Here is a 17,973-nt window from a genome sequence, read left to right as displayed (position 1 = left end):
TATGACATCATAATGGAATTTTGCATTATGACATCATAATGGAATTTTACATTATGACATCATAATGGAATTTTGCATTATGACATCATAATGGAATTTTACAATATGACATCATAATGGAATTTTGCATTATGACATCATAATGGAATTTTACAATATGACATCATAATGGAATTTTGCATTATGACATCATAATGGAATTTTGCATTATGACATCATAATGGAATTTTGCATTATGACATCATAATGGAATTTTACATTCTGACATCATAATGGAATTTTGCATTATGACATCATAATGGAATTTTGCATTATGACATCATAATGGAATTTACATTATGACATCATAATCGAATGTTGCATTATGACATCATAATGGAATGTTACATTATGACATCATAATGGAATGTTGCATTATGACATCATAATGGAATGTTACATTATGACATCATAATGAATATTGCATTATGACATCATAATGGAATTTTGCATTATGACATCATAATGGAATGCAACATTATGACATCATAATGGAATTTTGCATTATGACATCATAATGGAATGCTACATTATGACATCATAATGGAATTTTGCATTATGACATCATAATGGGATGTTACATTATGACATCATAATGGAATTTTGCATTATGACATCATAATGGAATTTTACATTATGACATCATAATGGAATTTTGCATTATGATATCATAATGAAATTTGCATTATGACATCATAATGGAATTTTGCATTATGACATCATAACGGAATGTTGCATTATGACATCATAATGGAATTTTGCATTATGACATCATAATGGAATTTTGCAATATGACATCATAATGGAATTTTGCATTATGACATCATAATGGAATTTTGCAATATGACATCATAATGGAATTTTGCATTATGACATCATAATGGAATGTTACATTATGACATCATAATGGAATTTTGCATTATGACATCATAATGGAATGTTACATTATGACATCATAATGGAATTTTGCATTATGACATCATAATGGAATGTTGCATTATGACATCATAATGGAATGTTACATTATGACATCATAAGAATTTTGCATTATGACATCATAATGGAATTTTGCATTATGACATCATAATGGGATGTTACATTATGACATCATAATGGAATTTTGCATTATGACATCATAATGGGATGTTACATTATGACATCATAATGGAATTTTGCCATTATGACATCATAATGGGATGTTACATTATGACATCATAATGGAATTTTACATTATGACATCATAATAGAATTTTGCATTATGACATCATAATGGGACGTTACATTATGACATCATAATGGAATGTTACATTATGACATCATAATGGAATTTTGCATTATGACATCATAATGGAATGTTGCATTATGACATCATAATGGAATTTTGCATTATGACATCATAATGGAATGTTACATTATGACATCATAATGGGATATTACATTATGACATCATAATGGAATGTTGCATTATGACATCATAATGGGATGTTACATTATGACATCATAATTGAATGTTACATTATGACATCATAATGGAATTTTGCATTATGACATCATAATGGAATGTTACATTATGACATCATAATGGAATTTTGCATTATGACATCATAATGGAATGTTACATTATGACATTATAATGGAATTTTGCATTATGACATCATAATGGAATGTTACAGTATGACATCATAATGGAATTTTGCATTATTACATCATAATGGAATTTGCATTATGACATCATAATGGAATTTTGCATTATGACATCATAATGGAATGTTACATTATGACATCATAATGGAATTTGCATTATGACATCATAATGGAATGTTACATTATGACATCATAATGGAATGTTACATTATGACATCATAATGGATAGTTACATTATGACATCATATTGGAATCTTGCATTATGACATCATAATGGAATGTTGCATTATGACATCATAATGGAATTTTACATTATGACATCATAATGGAATTTTGCATTATGACATCATAATGGAATTTTACATTATGACATCATAATGGAATTTTGCATTATGACATCATAATGGAATTTACAATATGACATCATAATGGAATTTTGCATTATGACATCATAATGAATTTTGCATTATGACATCATAATGGAATTTTACATTATGACATCATAATGGAATTTTGCATTATGACATCATAATGGAATTTTGCATTATGACATCATAATGGAATTTTACATTATGACATCATAATCGAATGTTGCATTATGACATCATAATGGAATGGTACATTAGGACATCATAATGGAATTTTGCATTATGACATCATAATGGTATGTTACATTATGACATCATAATGGAATTTTGCATTATGACATCATAATGGAATGTTACATTATGACATCATAATGGAATTTTGCATTATGACATCATAATCGAATGTTGCATTATGACATCATAATGGAATGTTACATTATGACATCATAATGGAATGTTGCATTATGACATCATAATGGAATGTTACATTATGACATCATAATGGAATATTGCATTATGACATCATAATGGAATTTTGCATTATGACATCATAATGGAATGTTACAGTTATGAAATCATAATGGAATTTTGCATTATGACATCATAATGGGATGTTACATTATGACATCATAATGGAATTTTACATTATGACATCATAATGGAATTTGCATTATGACATCATAATGGAATTTTGCATTATGACATCATAATGGAATTTTGCATTATGACATCATAATGGAATTTTGCATTATGACATCATAATGGAATTTTGCATTATGACATCATAATGGAATTTTGCATTATGACATCATAATGGAATTTTGCATTATGACATCATAATGGAATTTGCAATATGACATAATGAATTTTACATTATGACATCATAATGGAATTTTGCATTATGACATCATAATGGAATTTTACATTATGACATCATAATGGAATGTTGCATTATGACATCATAATGGAATGTTTGCATTATGACATCATAATGGAATGTTACATTATGACATCATAATGGAATATTGCATTATGACATCATAATGGAATTTTGCATTATGACATCATAATGGAATGGTACATTATAACATCATAATGGAATTTTGCATTATTGACATCATAATGGGATGTTACATTATGACATCATAATGGAATTTTGCATTATGACATCATAATGGAATGTTACATTATGACATCATAATGGAATTTTGCATTATGACATCATAATCGAATGTTGCATTATGACATCATAATGGAATGTTACATTATGACATCATAATGAATTTTGCATTATGACATCATAATGGGATGTTACATTATGACATCATAATGGAATGTTACATTATGACATCATAATGGAATTTTGCATTATGACATCATAATGGAATTTTACATTATGACATCATATGGAATTTTGCATTATGACATCATAATGGAATTTTGCATATGACATCATAATGGAATTTTGCATTATGACATCATAATGGAATATTGCATTATGACATCATAATGAATGTTGCATTATGACATCATAATGGAATGTTGCATTATGACATCATAATGGAATGTTACATTATGACATCATAATGGAATATTGCATTATGACATCATAATGGGATTTTGCATTATGACATCATAATGGAATGGTACATTATGACATCATAATGGAATTTGCATTATGACATCATAATGGGATGTTACATTATGACATCATAATGGAATTTTGCATTATGACATCATAATGGAATATTACATTATGACATCATAATGGAATTTTGCATTATGACATCATAATCGAATGTTGCATTATGACATCATAATGGAATGTTACATTATGACATCATAATGGAATGTTGCATTATGACATCATAATGGAATGTTACATTATGACATCATAATGGAATATTGCATTATGACATCATAATGGAATTTTGCATATGACATCATAATGAATGTTACATTATGACATCATAATGGAATTTTGCATTATGACATCATAATGGGATGTTACATTATGACATCATAATGGAATTTTACATTATGACATCATAATGGAATTTTGCATTATGACATCATAATGGAATTTTACATTATACAATCATAATGGAATTTTGCATTATGACATCATAATGGAATTTTGCATTATGACATCATAATGGAATTTTGCATTATGACATCATAATGGAATTTTGCATTATGACATCATAATGGAATGTTGCATTATGACATCATAATGGAATTTTGCATTATGACATCATAATGGAATTTTGCAATATGACATAATGGAATTTTACATTATGACATCATAATGGAATTTTGCATTATGACATCATAATGGAATTTTACATTATGACATCATAATGGAATTTTACATTATGACATCATAATGGAATTTTGCATTATGACATCATAATGGAATTTTGCATTATGACATCATAATGGAATTTTGCATTATGACATCATAATGGAATTTTGCATTATGACATCATAATGGAATTTTGCATTATGACATCATAATGGAATTTTGCATTATGACATAATGGAATTTTGCATTATGACATCATAATGGAATTTTGCATTATGACATCATAATGGAATTTTGCATTATGACATCATAATGGAATTTTGCATTATGACATCATAATGGAATTTTGCATGATGACATCATAATGGAAATTTGCATTATGACATCATAATGGAAATTTGCATTATGACATCATAATGGAGTTTTGCATTATGACATCATAATGGAATGTTACATTATGACATCATAATGGAATTTTGCATTATGACATCATAATGGAATGTTACATTATGACATCATAATGGAATTTAGCATTATTACATCATAATGGAATTTTGCATTATGACATCAAAATGGAATTTTGCATTATGACATCATAATGGAATGTTACATTATAACATCATAATGGAATTTTGCATTATGACATCATAATGGGATGTTACATTATGACATCATAATGGAATTTTGCATTATGACATCATAATGGAATGTTACATTATGACATCATAATGGAATTTTGCATTATGACATCATAATCGAATGTTGCATTATGACATCATAATGGAATGTTACATTATGACATCATAATGGAATTTTGCATTATGACATCATAATGGGATGTTACATTATGACATCATAATGGAATGTTACATTATGACATCATAATGGAATTTTGCATTATGACATCATAATGGAATTTTACATTATGACATCATAATGGAATTTTGCATTATGACATCATAATGGAATTTTGCATTATGACATCATAATGGAATTTTGCATTATGACATCATAATGGAATATTGCATTATGACATCATAATGGAATGTTGCATTATGACATCATAATGAATGTTGCATTATGACATCATAATGGAATGTTACATTATGACATCATAATGGAATATTGCATTATGACATCATAATGGGATTTTGCATTATGACATCATAATGGAATGGTACATTATGACATCATAATGGAATTTTGCATTATGACATCATAATGGGATGTTACATTATGACATCATAATGGAATTTTGCATTATGACATCATAATGGAATATTACATTATGACATCATAATGGAATTTTGCATTATGACATCATAATCGAATGTTGCATTATGACATCATAATGGAATGTTACATTATGACATCATAATGGAATGTTGCATTATGACATCATAATGGAATGTTACATTATGACATCATAATGGAATATTGCATTATGACATCATAATGGAATTTTGCATTATGACATCATAATGGAATGTTACATTATGACATCATAATGGAATTTTGCATTATGACATCATAATGGGATGTTACATTATGACATCATAATGGAATTTTACATTATGACATCATAATGGAATTTTGCATTATGACATCATAATGGAATTTTACATTATAACATCATAATGGAATTTTGCATTATGACATCATAATGCAATTTTCGCATTATGACATCATAATGGCAATTTTGCCATTATGATGTCATAATGCAAAATTCCATTATGATGTTATATGTAAAATTCCATTATGATGTCATAATGCAAAATTCCATTATGATGTCATAATGTAAAATTCCATTATGATGTCATAATGTAACATCCCATTATGATGTCATAATGCAAAATTCCATTATGATGTCATAATGTAACATTCCATTATGATGTCATAATGCAAAATTCCATTATGATGTCATAATGCAATATTCCATTATGATGTCATAATGTAACATTCCATTATGATGTCATAATGCAACATTCCATTATGATGTCATAATGTAACATTCCATTATGATGTCATAATGCAACATTCGATTATGATGTCATAATGCAAAATTCCATTATGATGTCATAATGTAATATTCCATTATGATGTCATAATGCAAAATTCCATTATGATGTCATAATGTAACATCCCATTATGATGTCATAATGCAAAATTCCATTATGATGTCATAATGTACCATTCCATTATGATGTCATAATGCAAAATCCCATTATGATGTCATAATGCAATATTCCATTATGATGTCATAATGTAACATTCCATTATGATGTCATAATGCAACATTCCATTATGATGTCATAATGCAACATTCCATTATGATGTCATAATGCAATATTCCATTATGATGTCATAATGCAAAATTCCATTATGATGTCATAATGCAAAATTCCATTATGATGTCATAATGCAAAATTCCATTATGATGTCATAATGTAAAATTCCATTATGATGTCATAATGCAAAATTCCATTATGATGTAATAATGTAACATTCCATTATGATGTCATAATGTAACATCCCATTATGATGTCATAATGCAAATTCCATTATGATGTCATAATGTAACATTCCATTATGATGTCATAATGCAACATTCGATTATGATGTCATAATGCAAAATTCCATTATGATGTCATAATGTAACATTCCATTATGATGTCATAATGCAAAATTCCATTATGATGTCATAATGTAACATCCCCATTATGATGTCATAATGCAAAATTCCATTATGATGTTATAATGTAACATTCCATTATGATGTCATAATGCAAAATTCCATTTTGATGTCATAATGCAAAATTCCATTATGATGTAATAATGCTAATTCCATTATGATGTCATAATGTAACATTCCATTATGATGTCATAATGCAAATTCATTATGATGTCATAATGTAACATTCCATTATGATGTCATAATGCAAAACTCCATTATGATGTCATAATGCAAATTTCCATTATGATGTCATAATGCAAATTTCCATTATGATGTCATCATGCAAAATTCCATTATGATGTCATAATGCAAAATTCCATTATGATGTCATAATGCAAAATTCCATTATGATGTCATAATGCAAAATTCCATTATGATGTCATAATGCAAAATTCCATTATGTCATAATGCAAAATTCCATTATGATGTCATAATGCAAAATTCCATTATGATGTCATAATGCAAAATTCCATTATGATGTCATAATGCAAAATTCCATTATGATGTCATAATGCAAAATTCCATTATGATGTCATAATGCAAATTCCCTTATGATGTCATAATGTAAATTCCATTATGATGTCATAATGTAAAATTCCATTATGATGTCATAATGCAAAATTCCATTATGATGTCATAATGTAAAATTCCATTATGTCATATTGCAAAATTCCATTATGATGTCATAATGCAAAATTCCATTATGATGTCATAATGCAACATTCCATTATGATGTCATAATGCAAATTCCATTATGATGTCATAATGCAAAATTCCATTATGATGTCATAATGCAAAATTCCATTATGATGTCATAATGCAAAATTCCATTATGATGTTATAATGTAAAATTCCATTATGATGTCATAATGCAAAATTCCATTATGATGTCATAATGTAAAATTCCATTATGATGTCATAATGTAACATCCCATTATGATGTCATAATGCAAAATTCCATTATGATGTCATAATGTAACATTCCATTATGATGTCATAATGCAAAATTCCATTATGATGTCATAATGCAATATTCCATTATGATGTCATAATGTAACATTCCATTATGATGTCATAATGCAACATTCCATTATGATGTCATAATGTAACATTCCATTATGATGTCATAATGCAACATTCGATTATGATGTCATAATGCAAAATTCCATTATGATGTCATAATGTAATATTCCATTATGATGTCATAATGCAAAATTCCATTATGATGTCATAATGTAACATCCCATTATGATGTCATAATGCAAAATTCCATTATGATGTCATAATGTACCATTCCATTATGATGTCATAATGCAAAATCCATTATGATGTCATAATGCAATATTCCATTATGATGTCATAATGTAACATTCCATTATGATGTCATAATGCAACATTCATTATGATGTCATATGCAACATTCCATTATGATGTCATAATGCAATATTCCATTATGATGTCATAATGCAAAATTCATTATGATGTCATAATGCAAAATTCCATTATGATGTCATAATGCAAAATTCCATTATGATGTCATAATGTAAAATTCCATTATGATGTCATAATGCAAAATTCCATTATGATGTCATAATGTAACATCCATTATGATGTCATAATGTAACATCCCATTATGATGTCATAATGCAAAATTCATTATGATGTCATAATGTAACATCCATTATGATGTCATAATGCAACATTCGATTATGATGTCATAATGCAAAATTCCATTATGATGTCATAATGTAACATTCCATTATGATGTCATAATGCAAAATTCCATTATGATGTCATAATGTAACATCCCATTATGATGTCATAATGCAAAATTCATTATGATGTTATAATGTACCATTCCATTATGATGTCATAATGCAAAAATTCCATTATGATGTCATAATGCAATATTCCATTATGATGTCATAATGTAACATTCCATTATGATGTCATAATGCAACATTCCATTATGATGTCATAATGCAACATTCCATTATGATGTCATAATGTAAAATTCCATTATGATGTCATAATGCAAAATTCCATTATGATGTCATAATGTAAAATTCCATTATGTCATATTGCAAAATTCCATTATGATGTCATAATGCAAAATTCCATTATGATGTCATAATGCAAAATTCCATTATGATGTCATAATGCAAAAATTCCATTATGATGTCATAATGCAAAATTCCATTATGATGTCATATGCAAAATTCCATTATGATGTCATAATGCAAAATTCCATTATGATGTCATAATGCAAAATTCCATTATGATGTCATAATGTAAAATTCCATTATGATGTCATAATGTAACATCCCATTATGATGTCATAATGCAAAATTCCATTATGATTTCATAATGTAACATTCCATTATGATGTCATAATGCAAATTCCATTATGATGTCATAATGCAATATCCATTATGATGTCATAATGTAACATTCCATTATGATGTCATAAATGCAACATTCCATTATGATGTCATAATGTAACATTCCATTATGATGTCATAATGCAACATTCGATTATGATGTCATAATGCAAAATTCCATTATGATGTCATAATGTAACATTCCATTATGATGTCATAATGCAAAATTCCATTATGATGTCATAATGTAACATACCATTATGATGTCATAATGCAAAATTCCATTATGATGTCCTAATGTACCATTCCATTATGATGTCATAATGCAACATTCGATTATGATGTCATAATGTAAAATTCCATTATGATGTCATAATGCAAAATTCCATTATGATGTCATAATGCAAAATTCCATTATGATGTCATAATGTAAAATTCCATTATGATGTCATAATGCAAAATTCCATTATGATGTCATAATGCAAAATTCCATTATGATGTCATATTGTAAAATTCCATTATGATGTCATAATGCAAAATTCCATTATGATGTCATAATGTAAAATTCCATTATGATGTCATAATGCAAAATTCCATTATGATGTCATAATGTAAAATTCCATTATGATGTCATAATGCAACATTCCATTATGATGTCATAATGCAAGATTCCAATATGATGTCATAATGTAACTATCCATTATGATGTCATAATGTAACATTCCATTATGATGTCATAATGTAACATTCCATTATGATGTCATAATGCAAAATTCCATTATGATGTCATAATGTAACATTCCATTATGATGTCATAATGCAAAATTCCATTATGATGTCATAATGCAAAATTCCATTATGATGTAATAATGCAAAATTCCATTATGATGTCATACTGTAACATTCCATTATGATGTCATAATGCAAAATTCCATTATAATGTCATAATGTAACATTCCATTATGATGTCATAATGCAAAATTCCATTATGATGTCATAATGTAACATTCCATTATGATGTCATAATGCAAAATTCCATTATGATGTCATAATGTAACATTCAATTATGATGTCATAATGTAACATCCCATTATGATGTCATAATGCAACATTCCATTATGATGTCATAATGTAATATCCCATTATGATGTCATAATGTAACATTCCATTATGATGTCATAATGCAAAATTCCATTATGATGTCATAATGCAACATTCCATTATGATGTCATAATGCAAAATTCCATTATGATGTCATAATGTAACATTCCATTATGATGTCATAATGTAACGTCCCATTATGATGTCATAATGCAAAATTCTATTATGATGTCATAATGTAAAATTCCATTATGATGTCATAATGTAACATCCCATTATGATGTCATAATGCAAAATTCCATTATGATGTCATAATGTAACATCCCATTATGATGTCATAATGCAAAATTCCATTATGATGTCATAATGTAACATCCCATTATGATGTCATAATGCAAAATTCCATTATGATGTCATAATGCAAAATTCCATTATGATGTCATAATGTAACATTCCATTATGATGTCATAATGCAACATTCCATTATGATGTCATAATGCAAAATTCCATTATGATGTCATAATGTAACATTCCATTATGATGTCATAATGCAAAATTCCATTATGATGTCATAATGTAACATTCCATTATGATGTCATAATGCAAAATTCCATTATGATGTCATATTGCAAAATTCCATTATGATGTCATAATGCAAAATTCCATTATGATGTCATATTGCAAAATTCCATTATGATGTCATAATGCAAAATTCCATTATGATGTCATAATGCAACATTCCGTTATGATGTCATAATGCAAAATTCCATTATGATGTCATAATGCAAATTTCATTATGATATCATAATGCAAAATTCCATTATGATGTCATAATGTAAAATTCCATTATGATGTCATAATGCAAAATTCCATTATGATGTCATAATGTAACATCCCATTATGATGTCATAATGCAAAATTCCATTATGATGTCATAATGTAGCATTCCATTATGATGTCATAATGCAAAATTCCATTATGATGTCATAATGTTGCATTCCATTATGATGTCATAATGCAAAATTCCATTATGATGTCATAATGCAATATTCCATTATGATGTCATAATGTAACATTCCATTATGATGTCATAATGCAACATTCCATTATGATGTCATAATGTAACATTCCATTATGATGTCATAATGCAACATTCGATTATGATGTCATAATGTAAAATTCCATTATGATGTCATAATGCAAAATTCCATTATGATGTCATAATGCAAAATTCCATTATGATGTCAGAATGTAAAATTCCATTATGATGTCATAATGCAAAATTCCATTATGATGTCATAATGCAAAATTCCATTATGATGTCATAATGCAAAATTCCATTATGATGTCATATTGTAAAATTCCATTATGATGTCATAATGCAAAATTCCATTATGATGTCATATTGTAAAATTCCATTATGATGTCATAATGCAAAATTCCATTATGATGTCATAATGTAAAATTCCATTATGATGTCATAATGCAAAATTCCATTATGATGTCATAATGCAAAATTCCATTATGATGTCATAATGTAACATTCCATTATGATGTCATAATGTAACATTCCATTATGATGTCATAATGCAAAATTCCATTATGATGTCATAATGTAACATTCCATTATGATGTCATAATGCAAAATTCCATTTTGATGTCATAATGCAAAATTCCATTATGATGTAATAATGCTAAATTCCATTATGATGTCATAATGTAACATTCCATTATGATGTCATAATGCAAAATTCCATTATGATGTCATAATGTAACATTCCATTATGATGTCATAATGCAAAACTCCATTATGATGTCATAATGCAAATTTCCATTATGATGTCATAATGCAAATTTCCATTATGATGTCATCATGCAAAATTCCATTATGATGTCATAATGCAAAATTCCATTATGATGTCATAATGCAAAATTCCATTATGATGTCATAATGCAAAATTCCATTATGATGTCATTATGCAAAATTCCATTATGTCATAATGCAAAATTCCATTATGATGTCATAATGCAAAATTCCATTATGATGTCATAATGCAAAATTCCATTATGATGTCATAATGCAAAATTCCATTATGATGTCATAATGCAAAATTCCATTATGATGTCATAATGCAAAATTCCATTATGATGTCATAATGTAAAATTCCATTATGATGTCATAATGTAAAATTCCATTATGATGTCATAATGCAAAATTCCATTATGATGTCATAATGTAAAATTCCATTATGTCATATTGCAAAATTCCATTATGATGTCATAATGCAAAATTCCATTATGATGTCATAATGCAACATTCCATTATGATGTCATAATGCAAAATTCCATTATGATGTCATAATGCAAAATTCCATTATGATGTCATAATGCAAAATTCCATTATGATGTCATAATGCAAAATTCCATTATGATGTTATAATGTAAAATTCCATTATGATGTCATAATGCAAAATTCCATTATGATGTCATAATGTAAAATTCCATTATGATGTCATAATGTAACATCCCATTATGATGTCATAATGCAAAATTCCATTATGATGTCATAATGTAACATTCCATTATGATGTCATAATGCAAAATTCCATTATGATGTCATAATGCAATATTCCATTATGATGTCATAATGTAACATTCCATTATGATGTCATAATGCAACATTCCATTATGATGTCATAATGTAACATTCCATTATGATGTCATAATGCAACATTCGATTATGATGTCATAATGCAAAATTCCATTATGATGTCATAATGTAATATTCCATTATGATGTCATAATGCAAAATTCCATTATGATGTCATAATGTAACATCCCATTATGATGTCATAATGCAAAATTCCATTATGATGTCATAATGTACCATTCCATTATGATGTCATAATGCAAAATCCCATTATGATGTCATAATGCAATATTCCATTATGATGTCATAATGTAACATTCCATTATGATGTCATAATGCAACATTCCATTATGATGTCATAATGCAACATTCCATTATGATGTCATAATGCAATATTCCATTATGATGTCATAATGCAAAATTCCATTATGATGTCATAATGCAAAATTCCATTATGATGTCATAATGCAAAATTCCATTATGATGTCATAATGTAAAATTCCATTATGATGTCATAATGCAAAATTCCATTATGATGTCATAATGTAAAATTCCATTATGATGTCATAATGTAACATCCCATTATGATGTCATAATGCAAAATTCCATTATGATGTCATAATGTAACATTCCATTATGATGTCATAATGCAACATTCGATTATGATGTCATAATGCAAAATTCCATTATGATGTCATAATGTAACATTCCATTATGATGTCATAATGCAAAATTCCATTATGATGTCATAATGTAACATCCCATTATGATGTCATAATGCAAAATTCCATTATGATGTTATAATGTACCATTCCATTATGATGTCATAATGCAATATTCCATTATGATGTCATAATGTAACATTCCATTATGATGTCATAATGCAACATTCCATTATGATGTCATAATGTAACATTCCATTATGATGTCATAATGCAACATTCGATTATGATGTCATAATGCAAAATTCCATTATGATGTCATAATGCAACATTCGATTATGATGTCATAATGCAAAATTCCATTATGATGTCATAATGTAACATACCATTATGATGTCATAATGCAAAATTCCATTATGATGTCATAATGTACCATTCCATTATGATGTCATAATGCAAAATCCCATTATGATGTCATAATGCAATATTCCATTATGATGTCATAATGTAACATTCCATTATGATGTCATAATGCAACATTCCATTATGATGTCGTAATGCAACATTCCATTATGATGTCGTAATGCAAAATTCCATTATGATGTCGTAATGCAAAATTCCATTATGATGTCGTAATGCAAAATTCCATTATGATGTCATAATGCAAAATTCCATTATGATGTCATAATGTAAAATTCCATTATGATGTCATAATGCAAAATTCCATTATGATGTCATAATGTAAAATTCCATTATGATGTCATAATGTAACCTCCCATTATGATGTCATAATGCAAAATTCCATTATGATGTCATAATGTAACATTCCATTATGATGTCATAATGCAACATTCGATTATGATGTCATAATGCAAAATTCCATTATGATGTCATAATGTAACATTCCATTATGATGTCATAATGCAAAATTCCATTATGATGTCATAATGTAACATCCCATTATGATGTCATAATGCAAAATTCCATTATGATGTCATAATGTACCATTCCATTATGATGTCATAATGCAAAATTCCATTATGATGTCATAATGCAATTTTCCATTATGATGTCATAATGTAACATTCCATTATGATGTCATAATGCAACATTCCATTATGATGTCATAATGCAACATTCCATTATGATGTCATAATGCAAAATTCCATTATGATGTCATAATGCAAAATTCCATTATGATGTCATAATGCAAAATTCCATTATGATGTCATAATGCAAAATTCCATTATGATGTCATAATGTAAAATTCCATTATGATGTCATAATGCAAAATTCCATTATGATGTCATAATGTAAAATTCCATTATGATGTCATAATGTAACATCCCATTATGATGTCATAATGCAAAATTCCATTATGATGTCATAATGCAATATTCCATTATGATGTCATAATGTAACATTCCATTATGATGTCATAATGCAACATTCCATTATGATGTCATAATGTAACATTCCATTATGATGTCATAATGCAACATTCGATTATGATGTCATAATGCAAAATTCCATTATGATGTCATAATGTAACATTCCATTATGATGTCATAATGCAAAATTCCATTATGATGTCATAATGTAAAATTCCATTATGATGTCATAATGTAACATCCCATTATGATGTCATAATGCAAAATTCCATTATGATGTCATAATGTACCATTCCATTATGATGTCATAATGCAAAATTCCATTATGATGTCATAATGCAATATTCCATTATGATGTCATAATGTAACATTCCATTATGATGTCATAATGCAACATTCCATTATGATGTCATAATGCAACATTCCATTATGATGTCATAATGCAAAATTCCATTATGATGTCATAATGCAACATTCCATTATGATGTCATAATGCAAAATTCCATTATGATGTCATAATGCAAAATTCCATTATGATGTCATAATGTAAAATTCCATTATGATGTCATAATGCAAAATTCCATTATGATGTCATAATGTAAAATTCCATTATGATGTCATAATGTAACATCCCATTATGATGTCATAATGCAAAATTCCATTATGATGTCATAATGCAATATTCCATTATGATGTCATAATGTAACATTCCATTATGATGTCATAATGCAACATTCCATTATGATGTCATAATGTAACATTCCATTATGATGTCATAATGCAACATTCCATTATGATGTCATAATGTAACATTCCATTATGATGTCATAATGCAAAATTCCATTATGATGTCATAATGTAAAATTCCATTATGATGTCATAATGTAACATCCCATTATGATGTCATAATGCAAAATTCCATTATGATGTCATAATGTACCATTCCATTATGATGTCATAATGCAAAAGTCCATTATGATGTCATAATGCAATATTCCATTATGATGTCATAATGTAACATTCCATTATGATGTCATAATGCAACATTCCATTATGATGTCATAATGTAACATTCCATTATGATGTCATAATGCAACATTCGATTATGATGTCATAATGCAAAATTCCATTATGATGTCATAATGTAACATTCCATTATGATGTCATAATGCAAAATTCCATTATGATGTCATAATGTAACATTCCATAATGATGTCATAATGCAAAATTCCATTATGATGTCATAATGTAACATTCAATTATGATGTCATAATGTAACATCCCATTATGATGTCATAATGCAACATTCCATTATGATGTCATAATGTAACATTCCATTATGATGTCATAATGCAAAATTCCATTATGATGTCATAATGTAACATTCCATTATGATGTCATAATGCAAAATTCCATTATGATGTCATAATGTAAAATTCCATTATGATGTCACAATGTAACATTCCATTATGATGTCACAATGCAAAATTCCATTATGATGTCATAATGTAACATTCCATTATGATGTCATAATACAAAATTCCATTATGATGTCATAATGTAACATTCCATTATGATGTCATAATACAAAATTCCATTATGATGTCATAATGTAACATCCCATTATGATGTCATAATGCAAAATTCCATTATGATGTCATAATGCAATATTCCATTATGATGTCATAATGTAACATTCCATTATGATGTCATAATGCAACATTCCATTATGATGTCATAATGTAACATTCCATTATGATGTCATAATGCAAAATTCCATTATGATGTCATAATGTAAAATTCCATTATGATGTCATAATGTAACATCCCATTATGATGTCATAATGCAAAATTCCATTATGATGTCATAATGTACCATTCCATTATGATGTCATAATGCAAAAGTCCATTATGATGTCATAATGCAATATTCCATTATGATGTCATAATGTAACATTCCATTATGATGTCATAATGCAACATTCCATTATGATGTCATAATGTAACATTCCATTATGATGTCATAATGCAACATTCGATTATGATGTCATAATGCAAAATTCCATTATGATGTCATAATGTAACATTCCATTATGATGTCATAATGCAAAATTCCATTATGATGTCATAATGTAACATTCCATAATGATGTCATAATGCAAAATTCCATTATGATGTCATAATGTAACATTCAATTATGATGTCATAATGTAACATCCCATTATGATGTCATAATGCAACATTCCATTATGATGTCATAATGTAACATTCCATTATGATGTCATAATGCAAAATTCCATTATGATGTCATAATGTAACATTCCATTATGATGTCATAATGCAAAATTCCATTATGATGTCATAATGTAAAATTCCATTATGATGTCACAATGTAGCATTCCATTATGATGTCACAATGCAAAATTCCATTATGATGTCATAATGTAACATTCCATTATGATGTCATAATACAAAATTCCATTATGATGTCATAATGTAACATTCCATTATGATGTCATAATGCAAAATTCCATTATGATGTCATAATGTAACATTCCATTATGATGTCATAATGCAAAATTCCATTATGATGTCATAATGTAACATTCCATTATGATGTCATAATGCAAAATTCCATTATGATGTCATAATGTAACATCCCATTATGATGTCATAATGCAAAATTCCATTATGATGT

Source organism: Eleutherodactylus coqui, chromosome 7 (assembly GCF_035609145.1).
Source record: "Eleutherodactylus coqui strain aEleCoq1 chromosome 7, aEleCoq1.hap1, whole genome shotgun sequence".
In the NCBI taxonomy this organism is placed as follows: domain Eukaryota; kingdom Metazoa; phylum Chordata; class Amphibia; order Anura; family Eleutherodactylidae; genus Eleutherodactylus; species Eleutherodactylus coqui.
This window is presented reverse-complemented; position numbering follows the sequence as displayed.